The following is a 15619-nucleotide window of genomic DNA, read 5'->3' on the forward strand; positions in this document are numbered from 1 at the left end:
CAGACCCAAGCTGATATTATCCCTTTCCGACATGGCGTAAATATTTTAAAAATAACCGCATACGCGGATGATATAGCGATTTTCACTACTGATGTGGCCAAAGCCCTTCTGGGGATAACCAAGGAAGCTTGGGATATCGCTGGATACAAACTTAACCTATATAAAACTCAGGTTATAGTTAATTACAAACCATTGACATCGGTCCAAGGTATATGTAAAACCGCCATATATTTGGGAGTGAAAATCTCCGCAAATATCGATGAATTAATCACGCATAACTACGATTCTTTATTAAAGGAGGTAGCTTCTTTATTTAAAAAATGGCACAAGAATCCACTCAGTGTAGTGGGACGGATCAACTTAATTAAAATGAAAGTTTTGCCAAAATTTCTTTATTTATTCCGATCAATTCCCCTACGCCTTAATAATCTTTTCTTTAAAAAACTTGATGGTATCTGTAGCAGCTACATTTGGGGCTATAAAAAAGCCCATAGATCGATTCAAACGCGTAAACTTCCAATTGAAAAAGGAGGGTTAAACTTTCCTGATTTTAAATTATATTTTTTTGCAACTTTCTTTGGGCGTTTTAGAAGCTTGCTTAAAACGGACAATTCGCTATTCTTTTTTCAGTTTATGTTGGGCACTGATTGTAACCAGTTTCTGGCTAGAGTCCATGATCCAAACTACTTTAAGCGGGTCAAGTTTAAGACCGCTAGGGAGATTGTAAGAATCTGGAACTCGACGATGGCTTTTAGGAATACCTCCTTTTTTCATTCGGAACTACAGCTATGGGGTAATCCAGGACTTCCTGGAATTTTTTCGGATGGCGCAGGGCCGTCATGGGCCAGCTGTGGTATCAATACTCTATATGACCTTCATGGCTCAGACGGATTTCTCGATTTCACATCACTTAAACTTCTGTACAAACTGAATGACTCTATGTATTTTAAATATATGCAAATCTTGGATTTCTCAGTACGAAAAATGAAAATTAATGAAGTTGCTGACTCTGACATTATGACGTGTCTTTATTCTAATAAGACTAAATCACTCATTAGTGAGGGATATAAATATTTAAAATCAGATGAAAACCGATGACTGTATTGAATTAGCAGCTAAGTGGACTATCAGAATGGGTGTTAATATAACATCAAATCAGATATCCGCCACTCTCAGTCAACTTAATCGGGTGGTTCAGTCTTCTAGTTTAAGACTTCAGCTATATAGAACTGTTTGCCAACTCTACTACACCCCGAAAGAATTTCACGTTGGACATCAAACAATCTATTTAATGACCGTTCTAAATGTCCTAAGTGCGACCTTTTTGCAGCGGATCTGGAGCACATGCTCTTCTCTTCCCCCGTACTGTCTGAGTATTGTAAAGAAATAGAATGTATTCTCAATCAGAGGCAGATTATTTTTTCGCCCTTTTCAGCCACTACGGTTCAGTTAGATTTGCAGGATGTAAGTAGCCCTCAAAAAGATTTAAACACTATTTTAGTTGCTTGTGCAAGACCGACTATCGCGAGGGCCTGGATCTCTCTGAAACCTCCGCATGTTATGGAGTGGTGGTCACTAGTTAATTACATTTTTACGATGGAATCAGCATTAGCCAAAGTAAGGGGCTCTCGTTCTATGAGACACCGGGAGAGAATCTGGGGAACTTTATTTAATTTTGAGAACTGACCTTCTTTTCAAAATTTCGTTAAAATTATAATAGCTATGCACCTAGGATATATTTCTATGTTATATGAATTGTCTACTATAACTTATACCTCTGCATTAACATCTTATAGTGAGCAGTTTTCTCTTTTTGTTGAGTTTGAAATGAATGACTTTATGTCTTTTTTTTGTTTCTGTCTCTCGCAATGTCAATAAAAAGGTTTAAAAAAAAAAAGGAAACTTGCTTCTGAGAGGAGGCAGACTAAATGTCATCTTTGTGGATTTGCAGTATGCCTTTGACCTAGTTCCTAGAGACCTGTCATGGAAGGTTTTGATGGAGATGGGGGCGCCGGAGTACCTTGTGGACCTCCTCAGCCAACAACATCTGAATAATTATCCTCAAGTTAGATGTGCACCGCATGGTGAATTGTCTGACCCTTTTCCGGTTGGTCGGGTAGTCAGGCAGGGGTGTGTGTTAGCTCCAACTATTTTTCTTTGATAGATCAATGACTTGGTGTTGCAACTGAAGCAATGTGAGGGAGATGCACCACGGCTTGCCGGGGTTAAGGCCCAACCCTCCTGTTTGCAGACTAAATCATTTTGCTACCCAAATGCCCCGTGGAGATTCAGAATCTTTTGGATTGCTTTGGGTCGTTCAGCAAGCAGCAAGTGCTTGAGATTGATGAAGTATGATTTTTGTGAAATAATCTTCCTTGATCAAATCTGCTCTTAACTGTGTTAACAAAACAATGACTAATGGTGTGAATTTTTTTAACATTATTTACAAGGGGATATTAGAAAGTACAACATGAAAATATGCAAGAAAGGCACAACACGTTTAGTAAAACAGAAACAGCAATGTTTAACAGCTAAAAGCATGGAAAATTATTGGAAGTGCTTTTACATGAACTAAAATATTATGAGAGAGACTTGAATAAATAAGCATTTAAAACTTGCACGTAGAAATATGAAACAGTAATAATAAAAAACGCGTACATAAAATGTTTATTAAATGTTTACCCTTTTTTCATAACAAGAGAGAAACAATTATTAATAGTTTATTAAAAATGTAACTTATACTGATGGGTTTGGTTAGAATGATGAACCTAGAGTAATTGTTTTCTCATGTATTTTCTTTTGTTTCCCTTAACTGAAGCGTGTTTTATTCTTCAGAAAACCAACAGTTTTGCTGGTTTATCTATGAAGGTCTCAAACCATGCGAGAGTAAATGTTTCTCTTCCTAACCAAGGCTATAGAAGAATGTATTTTGTCATTCAATATTTTTAAAATGCTGTTTTATTTGTTTAGTTGTGCACGAAGTATAACACTACGATTTCCTTCCTAAGGTTTGAGTATTTCTTTCTATGAATTGTGTCAACTATGTTGCAAGCTGATGTGGAAGCGAGCGCGAGGACATGAAGATATCAAATTGTCTTTTCCTACTTCCGAAGAGCGATGATGACATTCATTTTTAACAGAGAAATCTGGATGAACTGACTGAGACGAGGATCACCTAAAAAATCTGAACAATGGAATCAAGTGGAACTGTGAAATTGCAACGTTAGGGGGGTTGAACTTTTTTTGGCATCTGAGGTATCATTATTACTGTGAGAAAAGAACTTGGAAGTAGCCGTTTCTATGATAAGAGAGCCTTTGCTGCTGTACTCTCAACGCTACTCTGGCTGGCTATTATCCTAGCAAAGCAACACTATCCCGATTATCTTGCACTTCATCGGCTGGTGATGTTACTTAAGTTAAACCTTTTTGGCCAAAGGGTTAGCTATTTCTGACTATTGCACGCTGTGCATTAGTATTCTCTGAGATAGGTTAATATGGAATTCTGAATTGCATAACGATATGGCAATGATTTATTCTTTGTCTTCCTCTCTCTCTCTCTCTCTCTCCCCTCTCATGCGGTTCTTAATTAAATTATCTATTTGTCAATTAACTAATTCCTTACTGTGAACTTACCTGTAACAATATAATAACACAGAATGTATTATTCCTATGTACTTGTGTATTGCCTATTCATATTTTGAAATATTTTAGATAAAAGTAACTTGATAATTATTTCAGAGTTTGTCTTTATTAATGACTTATTAGGCATAATGTGGACTTCACCACGCTCCAGATGCAACGCTATTGGAACTATGTAAATAGACTCCCACATTGCGAGACCAGGCTGGTCTGAACTACATCGTCTAGGTCAGAGGTCTTCAAACTTTTGTAGGCTGAGCCCCCCCAGCTGAATTTTTTTTAGATGTGGGGCCCTCCCACCACCTGACGGAAATTTCTGGAATCGACCCGCCACGCGCATATTCCGGGTATATCCAGAAAATAATGTTCAATACAATAAGAGTCTTTAGTAAACTGCAGGTTTGTGAGTGGGTGTGGTGAAATTACAGAGGCTTATTACACAGCTAAAAACACCACCTTCCAAGAATAAATTTGCGCAAATGGTTTTTACTAGAATGCTTGACCTATGGATGCGGCGCCGACCTCATGGGGAGGCGCTGTGTTTAGCAATAACTTATTAATTAACTTATGAATAGCACATATGCCTGGTGGTAGTGAGAGAATCCGAGGAGGCAGTCCTGGGGTGTGAGGGTACCAAAAATAATTCTTGCACCAGGCGCCACTAGCGCTAAAGCCGGCCCTGAATACATAGTAGTGCATGAATACATACTATTTAGTATCAAGACAAGCAATTCACAGGCTGTTTAAACAGCCCATGGCTGGTTGGCATTTTGAGCGCCTGCCTTTGTTATTTTAAGAGAAACTTTCAGGGACGTTTTAAGGATTTTGGGGGGCCCTGGGCCAAATGTATTTTGGGGCCCCAGTTCTGGCCAGCTTTGATTTTATGATTCAGTCTCAGCTCTTTCATGCCTTCATAGGTCAAATAGTAAATGTGTGTACATCTGATATTCAGGGATAGTGACGTGTGTTTTCAGAATGTAACACAACAGGAGTTCACTAACCTTACTGCAAATAATCTCTGCCACACCCTCCCATTTCTCATATGTGAGGTCCTGTATTGATCTAAAATTAACTTTTCATATGGATGTTGCATGACGCATAAACACATTTTGTCTGCAAAATGTCTGTGATATACTCTTACACATTAAAAATGAATGATGTTAAAACGCTATTTACAACGTGTTTAAAAAAATGTCAAGGTCATGAGGGCAAGACTCCGTAGAACAGAGCTGGCTCTTTCAGTCACCCTCCCTCTTTTGAAAGGCTGGTGCCCTGGTCCGGAGCTCACCTTGCCCATGCTTTAAAACATTGCTGGAAAATTTGTCTCCTCTCTGTGAACAGCTAACTCTCCCAGGAGGGGGTTAATTCATAGAGCTGAAATACTTCAGCTGCAGTGGTCTGCTATGATATCGAAAGAGTGAAGGAACAGTTTCAGTTTTAGCAGAGGAGACATACTGCCTCCCACTGCAGCTGAAGCATTTCAGCGCTATCAATTAACCCCATCCTGGGAGAGTTAGCAAGACAAAAGCATGGGCATGAAGGTCAGATTGCAGTGGAGTGAGCGCCCCCCCCTGAGATGGTGCCCCCTCCCCCCCAGGGGGGCGCGTCCCACAGATTGAAGAACTCTGGTCTAGGTGGACTAAAGCCTCCTGACCATGCGGTCCACAGCTACAGCACCGCCTGCCAGAGAGCCTGAAGAGACTCATTGGTGCTATGCTTCGTTATGTTGTTTTTCCCACAGGTTGGACTTTTGTTTGTAATTTTTCCATTAAAATTTGGGAGGGATGTAGTGTCCTGCTGGACATGTTCTAGTGTTCCGCCTGGTGCTAACCCATGCTGTACACCCACCCATCACAGGCGTCACCGGTCAGGTAACCCTGCTAATAAAAGGGGCCGGGCGCACGTGCCCTAGGCCACTTCCAGTACCCTACTAAATTGTGCATGTGCTCAATATTAGTAGCATGTGGGCCCAGGGCCCGCCACACTACGACTTTCACTATTTACGACAAATAGTCCATTATGCGTATCAGGGTGAGAGCAGGATGATAACGAGAAGTTTTAAAGCCGTCCACCAGCAGTTGCCTGTGGTAATATTCTTCTAACGACACCCACCTCTTTCAAACTCCCTAGGGAGACAACCTCAGACAAACAAACACACAGTTCACTGTGAGAGCAGACACATGGTCTAATAAGTGAATGAGCACCAGTGTCGGATTGGTAACTCAGGCAATGCCCGAGAGGCTGATGCCGAGTTCCAACTGTGGGCTGCTTTTTGCAGCAGTCTGGGGGGCTGATTTGGGCAGTGTCGCTGTTTGGATACAGCCAGCGGCCCAGTGGGTGTCTGAGTAGCCTTTCTGGAGGCAAATGGGCGCTCATTACCGCACGTTTAGCAACAGGCAGAGGTGTCACTTTTTTTTTTTCTCACAGGGCCGACCCATTAATGTATGCATACCTAGCAGGGCAGGGGGCCTGGGCAGAAGTGGCCTTACTTGATTTCAGTCACCAGTGTAAAAAATCTGTGCATTTTTTTGTATCTCCCACCCCCCCTTTTTTTAGGTCTCGCTGAGTCAGCGCATGCGCTGCGAGACATTTTGTAAGCAGGTTTTAAAAGTGCTACCAAAGGCGTGGCCACCAGCTTGCGATTACGTGCACAAGCGCGCGCACCTCGCTCCGCCTCCCCAATGCAGCGCTCCTCGCTCCACCCCTCTTCTCCCGGACCACAGACCGCGTCCCTGCGATCGCTTTCACGGTCTTTTGCGCGCTTGTTGCAGATGCAAACGGGTCCTGACATAAACATGCCCAAGTATAGCGGTCATGTTTTTTGTTTACTCTAAAAGTTAATACACCGTAGTCAAATACCGGAGTTCTCAAAACATCCATTGTAACAATATTATGTTTATAAGCAAATACAACACTCCACCTTTTTCTCTATAACATGTTCGAAGGGGGTGTCTGGAAAGGATATCACGTATGCTGTAAAAATGATCTGTTCTACTTCCGGGAGCCGCATACTGCAGGTCACAACCGTCGACTAAGCTACGAACAAAGCTGTGAGGCTCACTGAATCCTGCAAAGCTGAGCCGGTGCGCGGCAATGTCACGCACGTTTCAGACGTGATAAAACAAACCACACAAACCCAACAGCATCCGGACAAGCGTCTCTTTTCCAAAGTCCACAACGCTCTGAGCTGCGACTATCCAAAGCGTATCTTCTCAGTTTACGTAGTTTTATGCAGTTTTCATTTTTCCACCTTTTTCCGTCTGCTCCGCCCCATGCCAATCAAGGCACTCAGTGGCCGGCCTTCGACAAATCAGATGTTCAAACATAAAGGTTTGGATCAATAGCAGCTCAATTATTCCCCCGTTTCGAAAACAAGCTGCTTCCTGGGGAACCATTCTGGTACATTTAAATGTTCACAGCTTAATGAACAAGTAAATGATACCTGTCTGTAGGAGACCCGCGAGTGAACTCACACCTGTGACGTCACGCTCGTAGAGTTAGTCACCACTGCTGTGAGGTACTAGGAAGCACCAGTAAGTGTACCCACAAACCATTTCCAATATTTGACAGAGCCGGATGCGAACATTGGAGCCATGTTAGAATGGTAACATTGCTGATGGGTGTCTTTGTGGACGTTTGTCAGATTTCTGTTGGATTCAAAATGAAATATAAGAACACCGAACTTGACTTTTATCTCTGGTTTTTATCAAACTGTGTTTAAAAAAAACATAGAAGATGCGTGTATGTTTAACCCCACTCACACAATGGGAGATTCATGCAATTGTTTGATAGGTACAAATCCGGGTTTGCATACTAATAGTCAGAACAACGTTACTGCAATCTGGGGATCATTTTGAGACATGCAGGCAATCGCCAGTCTAACATGGCATTTTCATACGAGTGGTTTCCAACGTGGCTGCGATTCTAGAAGAGCAGTTATGATTTCTTTTTTTTGGGGGGGGGGGAACATCTGTCCATCAGGTGAGCTAAAGTGGTCTCTAAGCCAGATCTAAAAGAACAGAAATGTCATTGTAATGTTTTATAAATCATGCTTTATCTTCCATTGCATGAATATCAGAGTTATAATGTTACATTTCCCTTTGAGGATTATGCATTAAACATAGCTTCCCACACTTTTCTATGTTTTTTTAACTTAATATTCCTTACAAATGTAATTTAAAAATGTGCGGGTATCTTCTAAACATTAGTATGTTGGGTTTTGATAAGCTTTGCAATTTTTAGTACTTTTCAGCATCAGTTAGGCACGTATTACCTGTGGAGCTCTGACGGCTACTGAGGTCACAAAGTTTAAGGGTTCATTTGAACGAATAAACCAATGATATTGTTCCCTTAGTCATGTACCTGGAAATGTCCTCTTATCCCTACCCGTGCTACCTTCAGGAAGAGATCTGGCTTGGACACCTTGGTGAATCCCAATGTTGTACTTTTATTAAGTGGGAGGAAGTTGCTCAGTGCAGTGTGACACCATAATCCAACGAACCTAACGGCAATACCTTCAAGAGAGGCGGACAACCATCGAGAGAATTAAACAAGCATTGGCATAGCTAATAGGTCTCGCCTTTGGGACCTTATAAGTGTTTAGCCATGCAACAGTTGATGTTGTTGCACCAAGGATATTGTGCAGCAAAACTAAATACTTATAAGGTCCCAAAAAAGAGACCTATTGGCTGTGCCAATACTTGTTATCAAATTTCGCTGAAGCAGTTTTTTGAGGAAAGACAATATGCAAATTGAGCCACTTTTTTTTAGCATGTCCGGGACGATTTTGAATCCCAAGCCAACCTTGAGCACTATTCCTAACTAGAAGTAAAGTAACTGGTCCCTCACTCCTGGCGCATCCCAGTAAACTCTCTGAGCGGACTTCTTAAAATAAAAGCACCAAAACCAGAGCACCGGTGGATGTGGAAATGGAAACAGCTGCATCCTAGTCCCTGGTGGCACACTCTCGGTGGTGCAGTGCGTGAGAATAGGAGCAGGCATCACGTCACACCTCGCAATCTTCGCGGCCGCTGCAGAACGCCACTACTGGCTGTCTACACGGGGGCGCACTACGTCATACTCACTGTCCTCGCGGCTGTGCCGTCCGAGGTCGGCTGCGAACAGTAGCACCTTACATTCGCCCATCCTGATAGCACAAGGTACGCGCACCAGACAGGTGACAGAGGGCGAAACTCAGGAGGAAGTGTTGGTGCACGGGAGGAAGTGGTAAAGGGCCACAGGAGGCGACGCACTCGTGACGCAAGGTAGAGGCCGGATGGCTCTAGTCGGCGGAAGTATTCTCACCAATACCGGTCCCGTTCACATGGGTCTCCCATCTGTCTCAGGCCCGGATGTTCACTGAGGAGGGACAGGCAAAGTCTTGCAGTGGAGGATCAGCGAGCCCATCAAGGCAATACACTGAACGCGGGACGAGCAGCAGGTAAATGATGTATCAGAGGTCAGTGAGGGAAGAACTCGGTGTTTTCGGCGGGCCGCGCTGCAACACTGAGTTCTGGCAGCCCCCGCAACATTAACCAATTGCGCTGCGGGCGGGGCACTAACACAGTAAGCTGAGCAGCAGCAGGTCAGCGATAATTGTGAGGTCCCAGTGGCTAGCCTGGTAGGGTGTTTCTCTCTCCCACATCCCGTCCTGTTCGATGAGGGACGCCAAATGTCCCCTTTATGGTCCTGTGAAAGGATGAGGCTAAGAAACGCACATTAAGAGGCGGTGAGACGAACAGGAGCTAACTGGTTGGCTCGAGCAGCCCAGCCGAATGTCCATCTGCTAGCCCTGCAGACTGTGAACATGAGCTGTGCAGAGGTGCCAGTGAGGGGCCAAGGTTTGTTTACATGGTAACTGGGAGGGAGGAGCTGTGGCACAGTAGGTGTCCTGCACAATAGAGCGTGGAAAGCACGGCTACCAGAAGAGATGGTAAATGAGTTATATGAGCACCACCAGTGAAGCTGCCCTCAATGTAGCCAGTGGTCCAAGAATAACCAGATTGAGTTAATGATCATGGAGAACGCAAGCTCCCCAGACTCCCTTGTTAAAGCAGAGTGCTGACTTAATGTAACTTTATATTAAAAAAAGTAAAGGTATCTCCTTTTTACCTACATATATGTTTTAATGCTGAATATATACTGTAATACGTTGATTCTTTTACTGCAAAACGGAAAATTAAAGTTGTTAAAAGTAAGATCCAATTCAGGAATCTTTTAATTTCTGTTTTCCATTAGTCTGGGATGTGTTGGAAGTTTGATGTTTCTTAATACCTTCCAGTCCTAATATAGCAGGCATTACCAAACTTTAGACTTAATAGTGTATGGCTAGTGCGGAGAATTAGGGTAAGGTAAAGTTAAATAAACTTATTCCCCAATGCAGAGTCTGTCTTTCGCATTAAAAACATACCATACTATGTAATCTAATATCCCTCTGCTGTTTGCTATGTGTATGTAGAGCGCTCTGATACTCACTGGTCAAGCTAGCGCTATATAAAACTTTAAAAAAAAATACCCTTTCACTGATGTAAAGGGGTACTTACTGTCTTTTCTGCACACGTATTTACAAAGCTTAAAAGTGGAACTACCGTATCATGCTCATTGGGTTTTAAGGGGTTGACGCTGGTGGGATTTTCCTCATTGCTGATAGTAACATTCCTTGTAATCGTAATTTCAATTTAATTTTTGCACATAGCTAGATGCAAAACACCTCCTACAATTTAATTATATTGAAAAACTAAGCTTGCATGAGAGGGATCCCTATGTATTGGACTACAAATATGCAGAAATGGCAAATCTAAATCACTTATGAACATATAAAGCATTCTGTAAAATATATTTATAAAAGGTTATAACTGCTAAACTTAAACACATTAATCAGCGGGTTTCTTCCTCTAAACACCCCATGGCTTTTGCTTGAGGCCTAAAGACTTCTCTTTCAAGTTGTATACAAAAGATAATTGAAAGCATGCATGAGCCTCCCATCGACATAAGTCTTGCTCCGCCTATTCCGATTCCTTGTATTTCTTGCCTCAACTTTATTAATGATCTTAACTCACTAGTAAGTAGATTTTTGATAAGCGAGCTGGAGCTGTACGGTAAGTGTTGGAAATACAAGAACGTCTATAGACTTGAACTATTGGAATTAATATTAATTAAATCTCATAGACTTGCGTTTGACTGTCTCGTGTTGCTGTCCGTTATAAACTGTTTGGCAAGCATAAAGGGCTTTATGTTGGACCAGTATAAGTTCACTTGAGGCTGCGTTTTAACAGGTTGGGAAAAACAATCGAGCCAAATTAATCGATGATACTGGGATACAGAAAACGTTGCTTATATAGTGCTTGTGTAGTTGTCCATTCAAATAATTTGAATAACTTCATGATGGGCAGGGGAAAGTCACAGATGCTATGATCCCCCATATGCTGTGGTGGAAATGGCAGGGGCGCCATCCAGAAGTACATTCGTTTAAAGCATCTGTTAGCACTAGGTGAAGGCGAAAATGAGCAAGCGAAAGACAGCATTTTGACATGATTAAGCATTCTAATTAAAGAGATTGGGAGAAACACTGTAATTGTATGGTGTATGGTTTATGGTTAACATATTTCAGTCAAGAAGTTTCTATTGTTCACCTGTGTTGCATGCGGGTCGTTATACTGGTGACGTCTCCAGGTTAATGTACATATCTGACCTAAGGATTGGCTTCTTTTGTTTCATCTTTGTTTGAATTCAAGAGGATGCATTTGGATTGGTGTTGAGTATGTTGTTCAAAGAGATTCTAAGGGCCATGCTACATAAAGTGACCCACGTTCTCTGCCCTGAGCACTTTGGTATTACAAAATGGGCCGCATATGCTTGCATGACCCTTCTGTAACCCAGATTGCCCCATTGCAAATGTAAAGCAAAATATCGAGGGGCCCTGTGTGTTGTTGGTCAATATAGTTGGACCAATGTATTTATTATGTGTGAGCAGTATAATATTTAGATCGCGGGGGGACCTTTTAGAAGCCAGAATTTCTATAAATTATATATGACATTCATACCAATGGGTGACACAGGAAGAAAAGAGATAAAACTAAAGTGTATATAAAAATATATATAGTGCAATTTATTTAGGTACCTCCCTCTTCAGGGTTTCACTCTAAATTAAAAACAATGCATTTGTGATCTACAAAAAACAATATACATAATCATAAAAAGTCAAAAGACAACAGTCGACGCGGCGTTTCGGTGGTTGTTAAATGGTTTCACCTTCTTCAGGACGTTTTGACTAAGGTTACATCAAGTCTAGAAACAGAACAACATTGTTTTAGATACCTATTCCTGTACTTCAACATTCAAGATTACTATTTTAACTCAATTGGTACCCATTTATTAACACTATCTCCATCCCGTGTATTTATAAAAACAAAACTATCACTGTTTTATTTCAGCGCATTTCTTATAGTATAAAGCAACATTCCCATGACTTTCATACTCTTTTTATACCTTCAGGTTGAAGACTTCATTGTAGGCAAGACTCTCTTTACAGTAGTGTCTCGATATAATGATAATCCTTAAAATGAAGCAAGACCTTTTGTGGGGATTTAAGGTAAACATAATGCTTGTATTTAGTGCGGTTATTTTTAGAGATTACTAATTCAGTTTGCAATCGGCTGTTGCTTTTGCCATTACTTGTTTCGGTTGCCTTCTTCCTTATATCGGCACAGAGGAGCCACCGGTATTTGATATTATGGTTATTGTCCAATATGGCTTTGTGGACTCCTTTTTTCAATTGGAATCTCTAAGAGAAGGAGGGTAAACCATGACATAGTGTTGTTTCTCTCGTCTAATTGCCTCTGTATTTACTAAATTCTTGTTGAGTTTTTATTATACTCACCAGAAAAGAAGAAATTTTTCATCTATTCTGTTCAGTCTGCGGTGGAACTCTCGCAGGGTGACTTATTTAGGGATACAATCTCTCTTGTCTGTGGGATTAATTCATTTTACAAGGCATTAGTCTCATGTGAAGACCTCGCAGTATTACAAGATATTGTCAGACGTTTTATGAGTTTCAATATTTGACCATTTTACAAGGTTTACGTATATCTATTTATTACGTAAAGGAACTGGTAGTGGGTATTCCTATCATGTTCACTATATCTTTGTTCAATTATAGTGGCAAGTTGTTTTAAAAAAAGTTGTTTTTTTAAAAAAGGGATTTTTCTTTGTCATAAGTATTAATAATTATGCATTCACGTAATCCTATAGCGTTTCTGTATACTACTACTGCCATCATAAGCAGTACTGTAAACGGTCTTTGAACTACCTCCAAGGGTTGCGAAGTTTCGTAATATTTACAGACTACATCCCGAGTGTTTGCTCTGAGTCGTAAGGCTCCCGCTTAATAAGCGGCTTTTTAGGTCTCGCCTGTCGATGCGCATTGAGCAAGCGAGACTATGGGGGCTCATCCACTCTTTATCCAACTTGCAAGGAATCGTGGCGATTCCTTGCAGTGCCCGTGACTTTTAAGCTCAATGCGCATGCGCATTGAGCTTAAAAGCGCGTGCATATGCCCCCAGCCGCCTGCCTTGCCTACTCTCCCGCCCCCTCACTTCTTGATTGCACGGCCGCTAGGCCGTGCCTCCCCTACTCTCCTCCCCTCGCCGTCTGTTCCCGCACTCCTCCCACACCCCCGCTCCGCCCCCTCCCCTGCCTGCCATGTCATTGCCGCCACGTAATTGAACAGGAAAAAGGAACAAGACTACTGAAGAGCACTAAACACTCCTCACAAATGGATAGATAGGAGTACTTTCATGCCGCTTTTGCCATATAGCACTGTTTTTTTACTGTTACAGTTGCTGTAACTATTGTTCTCACAGCCCTGAGTGCGTCTGAAATGTTTGAGAGAGCAACTTGCTGAATCCCAGAACTTCAAAGCTCTTCTTCTTGCCGCCACATAATTAGACAAGAGGACATGCCGGTAATTGAACTCGGGGCCTCGTGGGGTAGAAGCGCTAGAGAAGGCTGCTAAAGAGCGCCGGACCCCCCCCCCCCCAGGCTGATAGCGGTGCCCCCAGCACTTCAGGACAAGCAGCCGCAGCATATACCGCTGCTGCCTTTTCTGCCTTTTTTCACCACTTTGTCGCATTGAGGGAAAACTCGTCTGCTGTGCTTGAAAGAGCTACTTGCCGCTTCTGCAACTTTTCTCTTTGCGGAGATCTTCTTCTAGCCGCCGCTAGAGAACACCGGTAAGACTCCCTACTCTTTACAAACAGATGCGAGGTGCCAGACCCCCAAGCAGAGAGCGGTACCAGCAGCACTTCAAAGAAAGCGGCCTCCGCATATGCAGCTACCGTCTCTCACCACGTTGTCATTAGTATTGTCGATTGCCCCTCGCTGCTTTTCGCACCTGCTCCCGAGTAGAGCCACAATTAAAGGGTTCAGAGGACACCAGCCTTCCGCACGCCAGGAACGATCCACCATTGCCGGGGGCAGGGCAGCGATCACCTGTGGCTACATGGCGTGGAACTCCGCAGCCATCCTCCTATTCAAAACAGCTCATTTGTACACGAAATACAACCTAAAGACCAAAAGTCTGCCAATTAGGGCATGCTATGTAAACCATAACAAGCACCAACATTGCACTGCTCATGACCTGTCAAAAGACATCACTGATAACATCTTAAATTACATCTTACATGAAGATGTGATATATGGCATCACCAGTAAGGATAATTGTGATATAGTTGATATGCCCTTTTTAGGTTTTGCCTGGCAAAAAGATGCGCTCTGCGCATCTTTTTTGCGCAGGCGAAAACCTAATGAGAACTGTAGTGTGGGTTTGGGTCGGCCCTCGTCATTCATTGGCTGGCTCCATAAATGGAGCCTAGCCATTGGACGAGGGGCCTGTCCGTCAATGCCGGAGGAGACTCGGGGGCGTTCCCGAGATTCTTTGGCTTTTGCCGACGTCACGCGACGCCGGGAACGCCCCCGATTCTGTTCCGGCATTGCCGGCACCCGCCTTCCTGCTCCGGTGTCTCCCGCCGTCCGTGTCCTCTCCCGCCCCCCTCCCCCTTGATGAACAGCCGGCATTGCCGGCACCCGCCTTCCTGTTGTAAGGGTGAGCCGAGGTGCATTTAATAAAATTACTGTTTTCAGTTGCAATGAGCGATCTTTCACTCACGCTGTATTCTGGGCCCACGGCGGCATTTCCTGGTCTCTCGCGCATGTTTGCTGGTTGGCGTCTGCCTCACAACACGTTCCATGTCGATCCGCTCTCCCCGCCTCCCTCTCCCCTCCCACTGCAGATCCCCGCCTCCCGAGCCGCAGCTGATCCCGATCCGCTCTCCCCGCCTCCCTCTCCCCTCCCACAGCAGATCCCCGCCTCCCGAGCCGCAGCCGGTCCCGATCCGCTCTCCCCGCCTCCCTCTCCCCTCCCACAGCAGATCCCCGCCTCCCGAGCCGCAGCCGGTCCTGATGCCGTTGTAACACGGCCTCCGCTCTCCCCCTCCCGTCCTACAGCAGATCCCTGCCTCCCTCTCCAGGTGAGTGTCTACTTTATTTGGGAAACACCACAGTGAGTGCTGGTTTTTTTTTTTTTTTAGCGCCGTTCCCGCTGTCCGTTTGCGCCCCCCCCCCGCCCCCCCCCCCCCGTCCGTGTACCGCCAGCGCTATGCTGCAACTTCCCACGCCACTGCCCTCCGGCCACCGGAGACATGTTTCAGATATCCACCTTCCCACACCCGACCCACTCTAATTCCCACCATGAACCTAAGATCGGCCAATGTACCTGATGCAACAACAAACGTTCAGAAGACTGAAACGTGGAGGACGAACTCTGGGTGTTCAGGGTGATGGACTTGTGACCTCTTTCAATCCCAGCCTTAAAGCCGAACCAGATCTCAGTTCAGAAAACAAGTGGAAAGCAATCTCTTTAGGCCATCCTTCGGCTAAAGTCTTGTGACCACGAATGCTATGAAGGAGGAACAGTGGATGTGAC

The 15619-nt window shown here is 43.6% G+C and overlaps 1 protein-coding gene across 9 annotated transcripts in view; it reads left to right on the forward strand.

Moving 5' to 3' along the window:
- Positions 1–8893: 8893 nt before the first annotated feature.
- The window catches only part of CSNK1G3 (casein kinase 1 gamma 3), a 443408-nt gene continuing 436682 nt past the window's right edge, over positions 8894–15619 (forward strand). For 2 of the 9 annotated variants that reach the window (XM_086961085.1, XM_086961087.1), the window contains exon 1: positions 8906–9079. The gene's annotated coding sequence lies outside the window, so the exon portion shown is untranslated. Of the gene's footprint in view, positions 9098–15619 lie in introns of all 9 variants that reach the window. The other 7 variants (XM_086961086.1, XM_086961094.1, XM_086961092.1 and 4 more) reach the window with 6 other exon arrangements.

This window comes from Lissotriton vulgaris, chromosome 3_1 (assembly GCF_964263255.1).
Source record: "Lissotriton vulgaris chromosome 3_1, aLisVul1.2, whole genome shotgun sequence".
NCBI lineage: Eukaryota > Metazoa > Chordata > Amphibia > Caudata > Salamandridae > Lissotriton > Lissotriton vulgaris.